This window comes from Plectropomus leopardus, chromosome 24, assembly GCF_026936395.1.
Source record: "Plectropomus leopardus strain MGB_pleo_1.0 chromosome 24, ASM2693639v1, whole genome shotgun sequence".
In the NCBI taxonomy this organism is placed as follows: Eukaryota; Metazoa; Chordata; class Actinopteri; order Perciformes; family Serranidae; genus Plectropomus; species Plectropomus leopardus.
Genome location: NC_142199.1, coordinates 8191243 through 8211062, shown reverse-complemented (window position 1 = coordinate 8211062; position 19820 = coordinate 8191243). Strand labels below are relative to the sequence as shown.

The 19820-nt window shown below is 39.7% G+C and overlaps 1 protein-coding gene across 1 annotated transcript in view; it reads right to left on the bottom strand.

Annotated features, from left to right (window-relative positions):
- The window catches only part of lancl1 (LanC antibiotic synthetase component C-like 1 (bacterial)), a 57127-nt gene extending 38443 nt beyond the window's left edge, over positions 1 to 18684 (bottom strand). Inside the window, exons 1-2 of the mRNA XM_042513367.2 lie at positions 18543 to 18684; positions 12009 to 12077 (exon numbers count right to left, since the gene is read on the bottom strand). The gene's annotated coding sequence lies outside the window, so the exon portion shown is untranslated. The remainder of the gene's footprint in view (positions 1 to 12008; positions 12078 to 18542) is intronic.
- Between the last annotated feature and the right edge of the window lie 1136 nt (positions 18685 to 19820).

The following is a 19820-nucleotide window of genomic DNA, read 5'->3' as shown; positions in this document are numbered from 1 at the left end:
GATGCTTACAAGACAAAAGACGTTGAGGGATTATGGAAACACTGGGAAAAAAATTAAGGAAGTAGCTTCTATAATCAACTTCCTCTTCCTATGGCAGTTCCTATGATATCTAACAAATTAGCACCTCACAGATACCATTGTCACGTTATGGACTTAATGTAAAATTATGAAGGGAATTAATTTAAAAAGAAACATTGTTTGGAGTTGTTGCGATATGTACTTAATGTAGAGTCATTTACTTAATGTAAAGTTACGTAGGTTAGGTTTAGGAATAGGTACATGGTGATGACATATCTTAAAATACGAAGTAACTTAGATTCAAATAGGACAACATAATCAGTTACCTCGGGGATAGTCCTGTGTTTGTTTGACCCAACCACTACCATGACCTGCCAACTCACGCTGACTTTTGCTCTTTATACAACTTCTCTTTTTACTCCCATCAACACACTGGTCATGTGATTGCAGCCTTCCTGATTGCTAGGGGAATATATTAATTACTTGCTCATGACATACAGTACATGGGTTACATACAAATTCTGGTGCATTACTTTTCATAGGCATACGTACGCACAGTACATAAAAACAGTTTGCCGTTATGCATGCATGAACATGACCTTTTAAAACCAAGAGATGTCAACTGGACATCAGTTACACACTGTCTGTCTGCCAGTTGTAATGAATGATTTCTCTCTCTAAAATTCTGTGTTATTGGTGGTAAAATAAGCCAGCAAGTCACAACAAAAGCAGATGCTATATGAATGTCTGACAAAATAGAATCTGGTGCATTTGCATGCACTTTCCTATCTTGTCAATGATTTTTGAAACCCTTCATATTGTCTTTAGCCCCCCCCACCAAGAAATACTGAGTCTCAACACTTAATGCCCTGATTTCTGGTGACTTTTTATGTATTTGTTTTTTGCCGCATAAATCTGTGCTGGAAATGTCTTAATTTTGTCAAAATATAAGTCTTGTTCTGCATGTTCTTAATACTGAAATCTCCTACCCTCAGGTTTGATAACTTTTCATACAAAATATGTGTAGAGTTGTGTGTCTGTGTACGTTTTCTGTGATTTTTTTTATATATACCTTTTGTGTGTTTGTGTGTGTGATTTTATATTTAACATTGTGCAATGCGTTTTTACCACTGATTTAAAGGCAACTATAACCGTACTATACTGATAGTTTCATTTTACATTGTTTAATATGTTAAATATTAAACATGAGTACAGATTAAATTTTCACCATTCACCATTCTATCTAATTGTGCTGTTCATGACTAATACTGAAAACCAGTTGAGTTTTGATGATTTTAACAGTGAGACTAAAGCATCAACTAACAGGCTTAAACAGAGTCAGCGTGAGCGGTTTCCACTCTCTCATCATTCTGCTGACAAAAGAGAATATCTGCTAATACCTCTCCCCCCACAGTCCTCTAATCTATTGTAGAACGTAATCTGGGGATGTGTGTTGAAACAGATCAATTTGGCTGAGAGATTTCACCTTCTGATAAGATCCAATAGACTGTGGACTTTGAGCTGCATTTTAATGCGTCTGTTTTGACTGCGGTCGGTCGCCGCGGTAGCTTGGTTCATGAGCAGAAGGTAATCATCCAAATAATGGATATCCTAAGGCAAAGAGAGACTTCAAGAGATCTGTATGTTTTAAGTCTATCTAGAGTCCACCTTTTTTCCACATGATATCCCCTCTGTGTTCACTATCTTATCAGAATCCACCTTTCACAATGATTTAAACAACGAGAGGGCTTGAAGGAGTGATAAAAAGGGAGAGGTGAGAAAATGGCATCAATGCAGCCGTGACTGTAAAATGATGAGTGAGATAAACAATAACACAATTGAATAAAGCTGAGTGTGTTTATATATTGTAATGACTTTGTAAAAAAAAAAGAAAAGAAACAAACCTAAGGGGATGTTTTTTAAAGATAATTTCATGTCTACTCACTTAAAGGGGCAGTCGGCAAAATCCTTATCAACTTTATGGATATTTGGTGCTATTCTGTCACTCCTTAGCCTCAGCCCTCCATTCTGTGATTTTAATAAATATTCCCAATATTCAATAAATATTCCTAAATGTTAATGACAGCTCGATGTTCCCATTTTGGATTTTCTCTCCATCCTAAATTTGGCCCATGTTCCCGCAGCATCAGAGTCCTTCCATAACTGGGTTAGGTTGTCGATTTTAAAATTTGTCTATAACTTTTTGAGATATCGTGATCACAATAACAATAATTGACAGAATGAGGGAACGCAGAGATTCGGGATCAAAATGGGAAATGTAGTACAGAGGAAACACAAAAACACTCCCTCTGAAAAGTCAAGGGATCACCAATGTAATTAGGATTCATCCTCTACGCTCAATGAATATTACAACAAAATTTAATGACAATCCATCCAGTAGTTCTTGAGATATTTCAGTCTGTGCCAAAGTTATTACCATCCACAGAGCAGCTCTAAATTTTCAGATAGTAAGTCAAATGTATGATTTTATCATCTTTACATTTTCATTTATCATTTTTATCTTTTTTTCCAAGTGAAAGTTCAATAGACTTGCTATTTAGAACAAACTGTACACAGCAGCACGAGAACAAGACTGCACAGAAATATACACATCATATCAGACAGCGCAGCACTGAGGAGACGTTTTCGTAGATACACTTTCTTTGCTGTAATTTCTGCTTTTCTCTATTGTTGCTGGGACTTCCTACACTGGCACCAGCCTCACTCTGACAGCAACAATCAAGCGCACTAATAGAAATGCCAACAAGAAATGGAGCAGACCCCCAAAATGGCCTAAAGATAAGTGAAAAGAGAGGAAGATTAAGACTTGGAGAGTCAGCAGTAGAGAGACCGTCACCGAGTCTCTGTGGGTCTCCACAGGAGGATATGAGGAAGGTGAAGAGCTGCTCTGATCATGTTTAATTCCTGTTTTTATTGGCCCTGCCACTGAAGGAAGCCTTTGTTACACACAGGCTGAGAATCATCACATGGGAAGAGAAAGGCTGTGCACACAACAGACAGGGAGAGTAAATGAGAAATACTACAAGACAGGCTCAGCTGCAACCGCTCTCCACATCTCTACCTCCCGCAATTCTTCTCTGTTTACTACTGCTTGAAAAGCTATTTAAATAAACTTTATGCAGTCAAACTCAGGTGGACAAACCAACAAGCCTGCAGCGAAGTTTTTTGTTTGACTCAACTTGATTTTGGAAAAGCACAGGTGAAACAAACCAAGCCTGTGCTTTTCCTGCAACAGTGTGACAAGTTAGAATATCTGTCTTGTGAAGTATGTATTTTATACTAGTCTCAAGTACTTTCCATTACTGTTGAGCATTTTCCAAAGCACATCGTTGCTTTATATCATTGCAAACCTGCTTAAAATACAGTTTACTACAAAATATGACTTAATGGCTTTCATATTGTTAAACATGATGACACACTGCATTTCAAGTAAGTTTCAAGACTCTGGAAATTGATTTCAGAGACATAAATACAAGCCAATGGCTGCCTGGAAAGCTGGACAATCTGAAATGCACATCGGAAATATCTAAATATATTGCATATATTATTGTGATACTGAGGCAAATGTGTGTGTTTCTGTCCTTAAAGAGCCCAGAAATAAACAGGAATTTTAAATATCTACATTTTAATGACAGCTGATAAAGATCGTGTGATATGATCAAAACAACAAGTCCTCTTATACGACCCACACAAGTGTTACTTTGTCAGTTAATGACCCTGAAACCTGAGTTATTTTCTAACAAATTTACCCGAGCAACTACTCTGACTTTGTTTTTTTGTTTTGTTTTTTTAATTAATTAATTAATTTTTAAAAAAAATATTTGGTCACCTGTCTTCCTCCTTTGTTCCCGTCATAATTACTATGGCTACTAGAGGTCACCACTGCAAATAGTAAATGTAAATATGGGTGAAATGAGCTGCTTGTACAGACAACCAAAAGTGCTGTTTTCTGGAGAGGACAGTTTCAATAAAAAGCTCAAGGACAGTTATTAACTGGATCTTGAGATAAGATCCAAGGTCAAGAATAAAGTAAAGTTTTCCTATGTTTTTGCATGTTATCATGACTTTGCAGCCTCACATCTTCCTGCATTACAATGCAGTATTCACACCAGCAAAAACCAAACAGTATGAGGTTCAACAATTTAGGATTCACTGCGTAAACTGTTTCTGTTATTTCATCAACCCGCCTGAACACACACAGTAAACATTACACCTTCCTCTCCTTTCCCACACACAGCAGTTATCTCTCCCTCCTCTCCAGTTTAGTCACGACTCCTTCCCCCCCTCTGCCTCCCTCGCTCTCATCCCGCCTTGGGCTCACATTGTGTATTCATTACCATTAAAGAGTCCCTGGCTTGTCTCGCCATTAGGCCGCATTACTTCGCCCTGCGCTTTCTGACATTGGTCACGCTCTGATCGGTAATCTGGTCGGCACTGATGCAGGATTTCCTTGTGGGGGCTCTCCTCAACTTGCCCGAGAGGTAGACAGACACACACTTGCATAAACCACAAACATAGATTACATTCTAGCGGATGTCTACACCTCTTAGAGTAGTGTCCGGAACCAATGGCTGCTGCTTCTGATGACTTGCCCACTGTGGCTGAGACCAATTGGAGCAGATGAGATTTGCTCCAAATTGTGGGCTGGGGGATTGGGGAGGACATTGGGAAACACTGTGATGAATCAAGAATCACTGAGCTGTGCTTATGATGAAGACTACAAACAAACAACTTAAGCAAGTTGTCATCAGCGATTCAGTCTCTCCAGATTTGCTTAAAAAAGCCCTAAGGTTTGGTTTTGTGCCCTGAAGATGAAGTTTATCGCTGACATGGTGGGGCTACATCACCTCGATGTTACAATGGCAAGAAAAACAGCAAATTGATAGTGCCATGAAAACTTGTTTTTTTTTAAGTAAGTTATCCCTTGGTTTCCAGTGGCATTTTAGTCACCAGACATGGGTGTTTTTAGCGACTTGATGCTGTATTTCTAGCAGGGATAGCACAGCAGTTTTGACACCAAACATGGGTGACCCATCGCTGTTTTTCCAGTGGGGGTTGTGCCATTAAAATATGGTGTTTTTTTTATCAATGTATCCCTGCATTTCCAGCGGCTTTTTAGTCGCCAAACGTGGGCATCATACTGACCAGTTGCTGTCTTTCCAGCAGGATTTGTGCCACCACAACCGGGTTCCTTAAACTTTAACACAATTCCCTAACAATGACCAAATGGTTTTTGTGCATAAATCTCAGCACACATTAGCCCACGTTACGTTGACACATAAAAAAACATTTTTAACATGTCAGCTACTTTATAACATGCAAATATAACAAATCAGTGATTTTCAGGAATGTACAATGCATTCCATACAAATAATCAAATTAATTGATTGATGATAAAAAAAAAGTTGCCAACAAATTTCTCTCTGATCACTTGCACATTGAGAGACTCATATAACTTTTTCTTCAGTAGTCCATGTCATTATCAAATAATAAGTGCGACTCTCTGACAAACGCTTTTCGCCACAGGCTTTATGGGGTTCAGCCTGAGGCCACACAACTGCTTAAGCATGCTGATGCGAGACTGTAGGCGCAAAATTAATTTTTGATTTGGTGTCATTGGATTTTTTTAGCAGATGGGAAGGTATTGTGAATGCTGAAGTAACTAAATAATTATTTGTTTGAGTAATTAGATACTACAGAAAGAAAAGAGGATGGACAGATGTCAACTGGACCTGCAACAAAATGTGTTTTCGACCAAACGGTTCTGGGAACTCCCTGACAAAGAACTGTTACCAAAGCAGTGAAGTCTACTTGACACGTGCCTTACACCTGTTAAGAAAGCTCTGGGATTACCGTATACCCACTTCAAAATGTTCAAGGATACAAACTAGCATAGTTTTGTGACAGAACTTTCAACTCTCACAGCTTATTGTGTCACAACTACAGTGGAAAGATCAGACAGCAAAGTGAAATATGCAAAATATGAATATATTTACTCACTTTCTTGCATCTTGTAGACAAAATGAAGTTGCAGTCAAAAGAATAAGTGGTACACAATATTCATGTCCAAACTTACAGTATGACCACAGTACTCCCCCAAAACAGTGTTCTACTAACTATGATCATTCCAAGTTCTTGAGCTTCTGTCACAATAAAAATAGTGTTCATAGAACTATGTAAAAGTTCCTTGGGTCCGAAAATGCCTGAAGAAGCTTTGCATATTTATCCCCTCTATTAGTCTACAAAATAAAGCCAGATTTTTAAAGAGGGAAGTTTTTCACAATATCTGAGGCAAACTCACAGGAGGTAGTCCCTGAAAATTGTGTTTTAAGAACTATGATGGTTCCTAGTTCTTAAGCTGTTGACACAATAAAAGGCTGGTTCTTCAAACTATGAAAACGTTTGTCCAGTTCAAAAGCAAAATAGGAAGAATAAAAATACAAATACAAAACACAAAAAGTTTGCAAAATTAAGTCGGATTGTTAAAGGTAAAAGTGGTATCAAGAATACAAGACCAAATGTGAAACTGAGCGAGAATAAAGTCAACTTTCTGAGACTTTCCTGTCATTACATGGAAAAGATAGCTGCAGTCGATACTGTAGATTACCCTCTCTACACACAGTGACATGCCATTGTCACATATACATGAATTAATTTGGACTTCCATCCAATGTCTCCAAAAAAAATTTGGTTCCTGTGACATATTTTCCACTCTAATTTACTTTTTACAACTGGAAATGCCTTCACCCCTAATTGAATATGCCCCAATCTTAAAGCTTCCTCTGCCAACATATTCATAGTCCAATAGCAGCATTATCCCCTTCATCATCCCATTATGGTGTATGCGACTAGATGTTACGCACCAATTCATTACGAGGGCTATGAGCTGACATTTCCCCTCCAGAATGGATCATTTATTTGGAGCACCTTGATGGCAGCAGCAGCCGTTAAAACCGGCGAGCCAATTCACAGACGGGGAGCAAGTTATTGTGACAGCCAGCCGCCTAATTGTTCATTTGAGGTAATCACCCGACAAGTCAGAGCAATTTCGAGCACAATGCCAGAGACTAATGGAGGCGGACGTGCTCGCTTGATGAGATCAGAATCACGGGGCCGCCCGCCTGCTGAGTGCCAGGGGCCCCTTAGAAGGGCATCTTCCTTGATACTCGGGAAATTATCTGCACCTCTGTGGCATGACTGAGCACTCACTGGGGGCGTATTAGCAGAGAAAGTGTAGGATACTGATAATATTAGTCTTTTAGCACAACAGAAAAGGGGGAAAGCCAGAGATTGAGATCGGAGAAGCATACTGTTTTTTATCTCATAGGAAAATCCACTCAAGAGGAGCAGAATAATGTCGCCTGCTGCCCAATTGAGACTGAAAATTTATTTCCACACCCCAATCAAGATGCATTGTGGAGCTGCCACCATGAGATGCATACCTCCTTCTTAGCATGCAGGAAGACACTCCTTTTTCTCCATGTTTGTGTGTGTTTAAGGGGTCGGGTGCATGTGATGGATGACCGTGCATTGCTGGGGCGTTCTCGGTTTAATTGTGATGTCAGTGCATGTCTGTGGCAACCCTGGTGGTGAGCGGTGACAGACAGGAGTGTGCACATGTGTGTACATTCTTGTCTCTAGTGTACGGGGAGGAGACCGCGGAGGAACTCTGACATGATGTGGGATTTTTTTTTCTCTGAGCAGACTCTCAGGAGACGAGTTTGAGGAGTTTGCTGAGGCTACCGGCCGAGTGGGGAGTAGACATGTGTCAGATTTGCTCAACAACTTTGTGGAAGTGTCAAGACAGGGAAGTAAACCAGTGTAACTGCCTCATTGGTGTGTGTTTTTGTGTATGCCAGCACCAGGAAACACAGTATTCACCTCACACTGCCATCGTTATCTTTCACTGCCAAACCTCCTTAGTAAACATTCAAAAAACACCTCCAGAATATTTGAATAATATGTCTTTTGCATCTTAAATCCAATTGACGGACAAGCCAAAGCCTCCACACTTTCAATTATTACTAATATTACTGCTACCTTCCCCCCATACAGTGAAGATGACACATATCCCGGATGCATAATTTGGTTTATGAGTCATACATGGAGTCTGGAGACTGCCTGTAGTTTGTGGCAATGGGCAGAGGGTGGTGCTGTTGGACCTGAACTTCCAAACGTCTCTCCGCAGAAGCAAATTGATAATGCATATTGCATTACATTCAGACAAGACAGATTTAACTGTGAGTCAAACAGCGGCATGCAGAGAAATCATTATTTACTCTGAGCTTATTGGGGAGGAAACATTGTATAATTAAAGAAAATATTCTATTTTGGCAGGATGTGAGCTGCTCATGTATGTGAGGCTGTAACTACTTGTAACATCTGATGTGTTTAATCTCAACTTTCCAGATTTTAAAACCGTCCAATCACGTTTTGTAATAGCAACAGGACGCTCTTGATTCTGTCAAATGAAATGGTAACTATACCACTGTATTCTATCATGTGCATCTCCTCCCTTCTTGCTATTCAGCTCAGGTTTGGAAATCCAGGAGTCATGTTGTTTGTAAGAGAGTGAGAGTCAGTCAGTCTGTCTCAGGAGCCAGAGTTTTCAGCGAACATAGTGTGGAGTTCTTCAGGGGGAATATGTAATAAGGAACATAGCTGCTGCTTCTCTCGCTTTCTGGGGACTAAGTTGTTCTAGACGCGCAGATAAACAGAGCAGACTGACTGGACTGGACGGAAATAGAACTGACCAACTGTGCTCAGCCGGTGCCAATTCAAGATGATGAACATAAAAACAGCAGACGATGCCAGATGTGGAGGGGAGAAGTGTTTTTGATTCTTGCCAGACAGCAAAAGGAATCAGCTTTTAATGCAGAAAAGGGTGAAAATACAGCACAAGACAAAATCTAACTCAAACTCAGAATCCTTGAAATAAAGTAAAATTAGTTAATTTTAAATGGTACCGCAGCTGAGAATTGCTCAAAGAGCATTCACTGACCAAGACAGTGCCAGATCTTTCTACATGTGACAAGGGAGCAAAAATCCCCCCAAAAAAGGTAAAGGGGAGTGAAAATGGGGCTCCCCCATTTTCCGCCCTATAGCGACTTTCCAGCTCCCTATAATATGTTATTACCACCAGCATTTCTAAGAGATGCGTATCATACTGCTGTAACAGGTGCTGACTGACCATGGCTGTATTATACTGCTGTGAAAGGTGGCTTTTGGCGTTGGTGTCTGATGCTGAAATTACTGACCAAGCAGCAGCATTTAATAACTTGGAAACAACACTCTGTATCACTTGTTTTTTATGTATTTTTTTTGTGTTGATTTCCCAGTAAGTCTTCCTCTTGTTAGTAATATATAAAAGACTATAACAATATTAATATCAATAATATCATCAATATATCAATAATATATTAATAATAATATTTTTCGTGGGGAGGGGGTGGGGGTAACCGGAAAAAGCTTGCTGAACTGTACTAGGTCCGAGCCCTGGACAAGGACATGCAGTTGTACAGTTATTGTTAATAATAGTTTTTTTATACAGGTTGCTGGGGGGAACCAGGGGAAGCTTTTCCAGGTTGCCGAACATACTGGTTTCAGCCCTGGACCAAGATATTTAGCTTTTCTGTCAGCCACAATAATAGTTTTCCTGGGGCATTGGACACCAGAGGAAGCTCGCTCAGGGCACCAGATGTGCTGTGTTCGGCCCTGGACATGCAGCTTTTCTGTTGTCCATAATAATATGTTGCCGGGCTGTGCAGTGGGGGGCCACCAGGGGAGGCTTTCCTAGGGCCCAAAATATCATAGATTCGGCCTTGTTAATATAACTTTTCTGATATTTGCGTTTTTTTGGAGAGCAATTGAGAGATTGTTTAAAAACAGAAAACCTGCATTGACCTTACAGCTGATGATGCAGCAGCGCCTTCACAGAAATGTCTGTTTCTATTTCATTCCAATTCAAAGTCTTGCATTGCTCCAAAAGGGCCCATAGACTGTAATGTGATTTGTATAAAAAGGCCAAACATAAGAGGCTGAGATGTGGCCAGCAACGAGGTTAGAGTGTGGCGGCAAAGGTTATTCCACTGTGAATTGGTTGCCTCAATCCATTTATCGCCACCACAATCCACACGCTGTGACAGAGCGAGGTGTTTGAAAATCCCTCGTGAAGGACTGTGTCTTCTATATGGATTTGTTTTGGTGTGTGGCGACAAAGAGTGTTTACACACAGTTGGTTTAGCTCAAGGTAGTTCCATTTCCCGAATCAATGACTCGTTTTCGTGGCTCTTCACCACAAGACTGAGGCATAATCGCTCACTTGTGGAGGCTTTTTTGCACTCGCAGCAACAACTAGGGTGACAAACTGAGCTCCCCGAAAGAAGGAAATGACACAGGAAATGTAGGGTCCGAGTCTGACCAGCGAGTCCTCATGTTTCAGACCTCCTTATTGCCAGCCTGATCCCGCTAATGAATTCTGCCTCACAGTGTCTGTGCCCAGAGTGGCAGCATGGCACTGGTCACTGAGTGGGCTCAGGGGATAGTGAGGGTGTGAGATGCCATCTGTTGTGCCACTGTGCTCTCATTCCTCTTTGCTCAAACTCAACAGGAGAGGGAAACGACAATGAAAGTTCCTGTCCACATGCTGGAGACGATGTTTCAGGGCTCCTTTGCTTGTGCTTAGTTTCAGAAGAAGCAGAAAGGAGTTGGAACATCTGAAAACTATTAGCACAAATTACAGCTGTCACTCCCACTAAACTTCTTTTTGCGCAGGATCAATATGAGCTTTGGACATCTAGTGATTTGTAATAATTGCAGAGACCGCTGGCGATTTTAATTTTGACTCAGTCTGTCATGTCGGTTGTTTGTAAAGCCTCCAGCACAAATTACCTATTTGTGCATTCTTGCAGAGACAGTGTTCTCCCTAAAATATTAATCCTGCTTGAATCAAGCTTTATTTTGTTTTGGGTAATTCCTTTTTCATCTTCTAAACAAGCAGTTTTCATCTTCCTCCTGCCATGGCAAATATAACTCATGGTGCATGTCGTACAGTAACTTTCTGAATGTATTTTTAATGAAAACCACAGCTTCTGACTATCTCAAGGATAAATATGCAAAGTGCTGATGATTTTAAAACTGCATCAGATTATATTTATGAATGTATGGGCTAGGATGTAACTTATTAGTATAAATTAGATGTCATATGTGAGATGCTAAAGCTTGTATTTGCAAAAAGTTACAATCCTTTTTCAAGAAAGGAGAAAAGATGCCAAAAAAGTGTTTGAAGTAATGCAAGTGGTACTATGGTTCTTTCCATTGCAAAAAACACAACATCAAACCTCCAGTCTGAGACACCTACTATGATAACACAACAGTGAAGAGCTCCAGGAAATACACCCCACCAAAGGTGAGCCCTCTGCAGCGACAGAGCATTGCTCCAGCCTTATGTGGCTAAACAACCAAATGTAGACCTTTTTTGTTTGATTGCCCGGTAAACAGATACAATAGTAGCTTTTCAAGGAGTTTTGTTGCTGTAGTATCAAATTGGACTGGCTTTCACAGTAATCATAGGCGTTGCCAAATCAGCCATTGCTGAAAACTGAAGGATTAAAACTTTAAATAATAAACTGCTAACATATTTAACTTCGTGCAGAAGTAAACAAAGCCTCATAAAAAACCTTCCTTGACAACGCTTTTGAAAAACACTTGTGATGGCTTGTTGGGCTGCACTTATTCTGGCAGACGGTGCCAATAAAGTCCATTCAAAACAGCACCAGCACTCTTGAAGCAAACTATTTCACACTATGCTTTTGTTTTCATGCACTGCAATTGGGCAGAAGTCCAGTATTATCATGCCTTGTTAGATGATGATTAGATTTTGTCAGTGATGTAAATGACCTGCACTCAACTACCCGTCTTTAAAGAAATACTTTACCCCATAAATAACCATTTGTGTATCAGTTACTCACCCGGTGTTGCGTTGAATTTGTGATGAAAACTTTGTTTTTCTTGCACATCTTCATGGAGAATGAAGAATCCTAAAACAGAGAAAATTCTTAATGTACTGATGTAACAGGCAGCTCCGGTTAACAACAGCAAAACTATATCGAATCATCTTTTTGAAAACTTTCATAACACATGCAGTATAATCCAAGTCTCATTGAGTCTCATTTAGTTGTAAGCTCAGTACCTCCTAAACACATGCATTTTCACTAAAACCTTTAACACTTATGCATAAGCAGTCTAAGGTATGGATGAGTTAAATATTCCTTTAAAATCATGACTAATAGTCTATCGCCATGTTAGCAGCTCTGCAAACATTAAAGCGTATCACCAAAGTCATGAGGATTCATCCTCCAGGAACCACGACTGTCTGTACAAACTTTCAAAGTAGTACTTCGAATAGTTGTTCAGAAATTTCAATCTGGACCAGAGGTGGACAAACTGACAATAAATCTACAGAATTTAGATTTAAAATCTGCTTTTTCTTTCTGTAATATATATGACAGCCAGCAGGATTTCACCACTGTCACATTTGGTTTGAGAGTTCTCTCAAAAACAAGTGACTCAAGCTTAAAACAAAGCAGAACAGTCTGTCTGCGCTGCTCTGCGTGCCTCACAGAAAATTCTCAAAACAAATAGATGTGAATCCAGCAAAACTGTGACTTCCAACTGACAGAGTCAATCATTAAAAGCTAAATTCACAAAGTCTTTGTATTGACAGGATGACAAACTTATTCTGTAGTTTTTGGTCCTGACAGCCATTTTTTTGTGTGGGTAAGTCTGTGTATCCAAGCTGGTTCTGGATGTTGCCAATTACTGTAAAAATGGAAAGGGGAGCATTTAGGAGAATGCAATGTGCCTGAAGACATGTACAAGAAAATAGGTCTTATCCTTCATCATTAAACTCTAATCATATAATTATTGACTCCCTAGGTTTAAATGACTGCGCACACACACACACACACACACACACACACACACACACACACACATTCACATACACACACAACTCTCTTTTCTATAATGCCTCTTTTCATCTTTACGCCCGTACTGTTCATACCGCTCTTTGTGTGAAATCTGATCTTTGTTTCTCATTTCTCCGCAGCTTTGCATCACACAAAAGAGGACAAGCATTTCCGCCTCCCTACGTCTCTCTCTGGCTTACGGTGGCGAACTGAAGCTTATTGTGTCCAATGTAGCAATCCAATTATGAAGCAGGGCTCAGTTACAAGGTTGCCATGACAGAATCAATGAAAACAATATAGGAGAGCCCCATTTTATACACGTGTTCCTGGGAAAGGGCCAAAGACCTTACTTTAAAGGAAAATGTCAGCATTCCAGAGTGAATCAACAACAATGCTTTGGGAGAGATTCAAAACGAAGCCAACAGTTAAATGATTTAAAAGAACTACGGAGAGCAGTTGCAAGCAAGAGTTCATACTGCAGCAAAGGTCTGCAACAACTGTCTTTGTAAGATTTTGTCTTAATTTAGCATTTGGCTCCATTATTTGAAGAAAATAAGCAGTCAAGCATATCTTTCTTCACCATCGCTCATGTCGTAAATAAATGAGACATCTTGAATAGAATCTGGCAACACTAGATATACGACCCAGTAATTGGAGGTTACTACAACAAAGTCGATTTATTCTTCAGTTTTAATGCCCACACATTGATCAAAACGCAAATCGTCCTTGCATAAATCGCATAATCAATTCCACTCATTCTGCCACATTATTTAGCTAATTACCAGAGAAATCAACATTTCTGTTCCGTGTCACAAAGCAGGAAGCAGCCCTTTGAACTACTTGTAAGTGTTGCACAGGGTGGGTCGCGGCAGCCTTCGCCGAACTTGGCTGCATTTCAGACTTGTGTGGGGGAGGATGAAGGCTCGCTTCCTTGCCTCTCTCAGTGAGAGACCAAAGGCCCTGCAATGCTCTCAACCCACATCTGTAGAGGGAGACGGAGACGAGGGGAGAGGGAAGCGAGGCCGAAGAAAGCCGCCCACACGGCGATTGGCGATGGCAGAGGGGGCACCAGACACGCTACTCCAAAGCATTTGTGGGGGCTATTTGTTTCACAATCAGATGCTATTTTCAGAGAGATGGAAGCACATGATATGCAGAGTTTACTTTTTTTTTGTTTCCTTCAAATGATGACTATACCTGCATTAACATTATACTTTTTGATGCACCAAGAGTCTTTTTAGTCTTATAAAGCTGTAAAGACTGTTCTTGAAAATGCAGTTTGATCTTTTAGCTCAGATATAATAATAAAATATGTTTTTCTTTTTATGAAAGAGTAATTAAAAAGGTAATCAACTTGGCCTTTGGAGCCTGCATTAGAGTTTCTAGAATAAAGTAAGTAAAAACAATAGTTAATCTGCTCTTAAAAATTGCAAATTTAGCTCAACATCATTGTAAGAGGTGAGTTGCTATAAAAATGTCTCGTCAAACAGTACTTATCACATACATAACACACCAGAATCTCAAATGGACTGTAGTTGACAGGCATTTTGGGTAATGCAGGTACCAGGTATAGATAAGGAAGAAGAATGAGTGGAGACACATAAACAATATTTCTGGTTCTGGCGCATCAATTTTGTTGTTTAAATTTTAAAGAAAAGTCGATTGTGAGTCAGACAGTGTTATAGGAGTGCAATGCTAAATCAGTTGCTTGATATCCTACAGAGTTGTCAACTTGTTACACTTCGTTTCCATTTTCAGTCTGACATTGCATCCACTGTAACCGATTTTCATAGAGGCGGAGGATTTGATATTCCTTAAACAATCACTAGAGACCAAAGTATCCACCTGAATTTAAGGTCATTTTATTTTACCTACGAAAAGTCATGCACTTCAATGTGTATGTAACCTGAGTAATTATATGTCAGTTATTCGTGATTCGTTCTTTGTATCCCATGTAATTGGGAAGGTTGCCATCACGTGACCAATGCACTGACATGAGTAATGAAGAAAGTAGTATAAAGTGTGAAAAATTGTGTAAGGAGGCAGGTTGGTGTGGAAGTTGGGAGGCCGGCTTTCAGGACTGTGTGAAACCAAGTGAACTTTTGTCACCAAGTTTATTCTCTAAAACCTAACTTATCTAACTCTTTTTTCCTAGTCTTGCCTAAACCTAAAGTACATAACTGTATGTAAAGTACATAATGTGATGACACCCTACGATGTTTCTTTTCCTTAAACTAACCTTTGAACTTAACTTGCCTTAACCTAAATTATGTAACATTAGGTTAAAATTGTAACATTTTTTGGTAATAATATCATACCAACCATTGTATGAGGATACATTACACTGCTGCATAGCCATGCTAACATACCTATTTTGCCAGAGTTTTGAGAGTGGAATGAGGCAAAGTAAAACAAACTGCAATAATGGGTAATGTGAACAAGACATGATTGAGAACAGCCTTGAGCCACTGTTATGACTCCTCATTGGTACCAGCATACCACTTGACAAGACTTTGCAGCAGCATATTTACAGTTTTAGTCTAACTGAGTCCTCTCCAAAGGGCTCATTCGATAGTTTTTTATTTTAACAGAAAAAATATTTTTTTATGTCACAATGCCAGCCGAATAAGTCAGCTCAATCTCGTTGGAGAGGGGAGATTTAAAGGTCTGGCAACTAAATCAACAGAGTACTCTTTAAATTCAGCAAGGTTATACAAAATTGTGCAAAGTTAACATGATCAACCATTAGTGAACTCTGTGTTTCTTTAAAGATCAGCACGGCCAAGATAGTTTGCACTTAATTAATGGCCTTAATTATTGTGTTAACGTTCACTGATGTTGATCTGTACGCAAAACCTGTGTGCAGATTAATAGCCTCCTTCAATTAAACTGCTGTGGTTGAATCCACTGAAATTTTGGTCTGAAGTGTACAGTAACTAATGCTGGTCAGACTGCACCCTGGAGGTCAGAGAGGTGGACTTGTGGCCAGAGGGATGCTGCTTCAATCTTCAACTGGCAGTATAAATGCAGCCTGTCCATCATCACTACCACTAAGATGCCCTTGAGCAGGGCAGTTATCCCCCATCTGTGCCTTTACTGGACAGTCTGCAGCAACTTCCAGGTAAAAAAAGGAATAAAAAAGTTGTTTAAATCTGGTTTGTGTTCTTTAGGAACAAAAGAACATTTGTAACTGACTGACCATGAGCCATCCTGGTTCTACTGCCTCAACCTTCCTCCTCCTTTCTGCCTCTTATCTCCTAGGAGTGTTTACTGGGAATAATTAGGCCATTAATCAAGTTAATGGAACATCCCTGAATGGACTAACTGTACGCGCTACCATGGAGCCGTCTCACTTTGCCCCAGGACTTCCCCTGAGGGCCAGACTTCCTGGTTCATGGCCGGGAAGAGCTGTGCTGAACCGGCCATCTGTCAAAGCCACTCTGGCATCCACATATGTGCACGCCATGGGAAGGTTACATATCACATGTAACCACTGTCTGCTGCACAGTTTCAGACTGCTGCAGGGATATCGGCTTTGATGGCAGGAGGGCTTTGAAGGTTGTGGCCTTGGCGTAATGCCATGCCATATAGCAAACCTGAGGAAAAACTGCTGTCAGACCGTTTTTTTATGGTTGAGAGAATGGATGGATGGAGGATTTCTTTTATTGAACGCCACTGTTGTGTCCAAATTAAACACACTCTGCACTTTTTCAGGCTATGTGAAGCAGACGCTGTATCAGCACTACAAAACTTACAGTGTGCTCATACAGAATGCAAGCTGAAGTTCAGCTAGTTTACAGCTAATGTATATTCAGTCACTACATTGGCTTTTTATAAATAAACAAGGACTGCTCAACATATACGATCAGAAAACATTCATTTAAACCATTATAATGTAATCATATGCATTTTGGACAAATAGAGTCGTTCTTGTTGTTAAATTTGAAGCTATATGCAATGGTATAAAGGGTCTCCAACTATGCCACAATAAGGAGGTGTATAATATTTATATATAAAGTTACAGCAGTTACACACATCAGGCACCTTTACAGCTGCACAAACTACCCATTTTAAATGTTATTACTCTACTAAATGGGTGGTATAAGTGGTTCTTAGCCCCACAGGGTGCACTTGCAACACTGACTAGTAAGTTAAGATGATGTAATCTCATCTCAACTTGTCATATCGTAACACTTGGGCAAAGCGCGCAGCCTTTTATGTTATATCTTGACGCACAAGGGTAGAGCAATAAATTATGTGAATCAACTTACATTGCTGCGACTGGGTGGGCAGTTAGGTTAAGACAACAAAATAACTTGGCTTAGTCACGTACATCAACTCATGTGCAACTCACGCAGCATAACAGATCAACGTTGACATTTAGTTTCACTCAGGACACAAACAGAGTCAAAGTCCCATGCTTGTGCATCACTTTAAGTCAACTTTTGCACTCTTTATACTATGTTTATAGCTCTAAGTGTCTGAAAATGATGAGATGAGAGATGAGTTTATTGAGTGGCATATTTTTATATCCTTGGCGTGACACCGGACTGGTTGAGAATGCTGTTACAGTCCCATAAAATGGCTGCTGGCATAGGGGGCAATGTCATAAAGTCTCACTTTTAACTTTGTTGGATATAGCCACCAATCCTACTTGGTTAGATTAAGAAAAAACATTATAGTTTGGCTTTAAATAAGTATTTTTTCTACTAACCTAACATAATGTGGCATAATGAAAAGAAAAAAACTTAGTTTTTTGGTTTCAAATAGGACACAAGCCATGGTTTCCTGTGTTTAAGTCCTATGTTTGATCATCCACCACCCCAACCACCTCTGTGCATAGACTGTTTTGCTCAGTATAATATTGATACACGACCTGACTTCCTCCTCCACAGCATGATGATAAACTGTCCATATAATCAGGGCCTAAAAGTAAGTGAAGCAGGACACTTCTAACCTGTATCATTAAGCCTATTTACATCTTGTACAAACATGCTTGTTAAATCAAATCACAAGTGGACATTGCTAAATACAAGTTTGACTGACCACCAAGAGATATTGTGATGTGATCATGCAAACTACTTGCTGAGTAGGTCTGGACACATTTGACCACATTTATGTTGGGGTGTAAATGGTAATGCATCCTGATGCGTCTCAACAAAAATCGATTTGTTTGCAGTATAACAAACAAATCAATTTTTACTCCAGATTTAAAGCTTGTTTTTTGGGATTAAACTTGCAAAATGCCAATTTTAACCACAAAAACGCAGCAATCCCAAGACTAAACAAAATGATTGCAGCAGGATTCAAACCTTGGACCTCTCATGTTATGACGTGCTGTCTAAACACCAAGTCTCAAACAAACGAGCTGCAGTGCGGGTTGATTTGCCTGATTTGAAGCAAATCAATTCCTTCCATCACTCCTGACATGCTCAATCAACAACACAAGCATTTGAATTTAAAAAATCAAACAAAACCCCAAAAAACAAACAAACAAACAAAAAAAAAACAATGTCGTGCCCGTGGTTGTCTCACCAGTGTTCTCCCTCTGGCCATTTTCCTCTCCATCTCTGGAGTATTCAATCTTCTGCCCCGGCAGCCGACCAGAGCTCATCCCAACCTGCCTCCCAAACAAGCTGCGGTGTAATTGCTTGTCAGAGCTGTCTGCGTGCCTGTTTTTCTTCTCGCCCGCCACGCACCTGACAAGAAACACATATTTACACACAAAAATGAAATTACAGGCAATTTGAGAGCACGGAGCTTTGGAGGCAACGCCTGCTATCGAGCTGTCCAAGTCGATGAACTCCTCTCACCCTTGGCTCTATATCAACTTGAAACAAAAAGGTGGAGATGGAGAAGAAAACAGAAGAGAAAAAAAAAAAGAAACGCTTTGGTAATTCATGTCAATCTTTCTGCAATATACTTCGTTTAATACTTCTGCTTTCACAATTACCTCCTTTTTCCAATCTTTAAATTACTATATGACAGAGGTCAAAATATTCAGCATGTCACAATTAACCAGCAGGGCCAAAAGAGTAGAGCTCCACCTGCTAAGGTGTTATAATGACACACTTTAACTGACTGCAATGAAGCGAAAAAAAATTAAAACATCATGAGTGTGTGACTTGCTGATAAAATTACCTACTTTAACTAATTATGGAGTAGCCACCTCTGGAGCATTTATTGTAAATACTAAAAAATTCAAACCACAAAATATACAAACTCTTCAGCAAACACCACTTTCTCATTCATACCTTTTAACATTTATCATTGACTTTTTTTATCATGTTTGTTAAATGGATTCAGATCCCAATTAAACTGATTATACAAGGACTTTGACACTTTTCTAAGGGAATGTGTTTATTCCGAAAGCCTTGGGTGCAGGTGTGTTGACGTGTTTCGGGGCTGAAACACAGATTTAAGCAGCAGTCAGATTCCTGCTTCAGCATCAAGTAATACTACTAACACATGAAAGAAAATTGGTAGGAAAAATGTCTCACCAGATCTCTGTTCTTCTGCAAATTTGTTCAGTAAAAAAAATTCTAAAAATACAGCTTCTTGCTTTAAAACAGCACTTGAGGCCTCTACACACCTGCAGTCTAGGCACACAAGTGTTTTCAACAGTCCTTTAGTTTAGACTTGTTGTAGTAGGAAAAGCACAGGTGTTACTTATAACGCTTAACGATGGCTGTTTCACTCATCTGCTCCAGTGAGGGTGACAGTGAGCAAGCATGTAATATACTGGGATCCACATCAAACCAGCTAAATGGAATTCAGCCATCGTTAATTTCATTATATACACCTGTGTTGCTC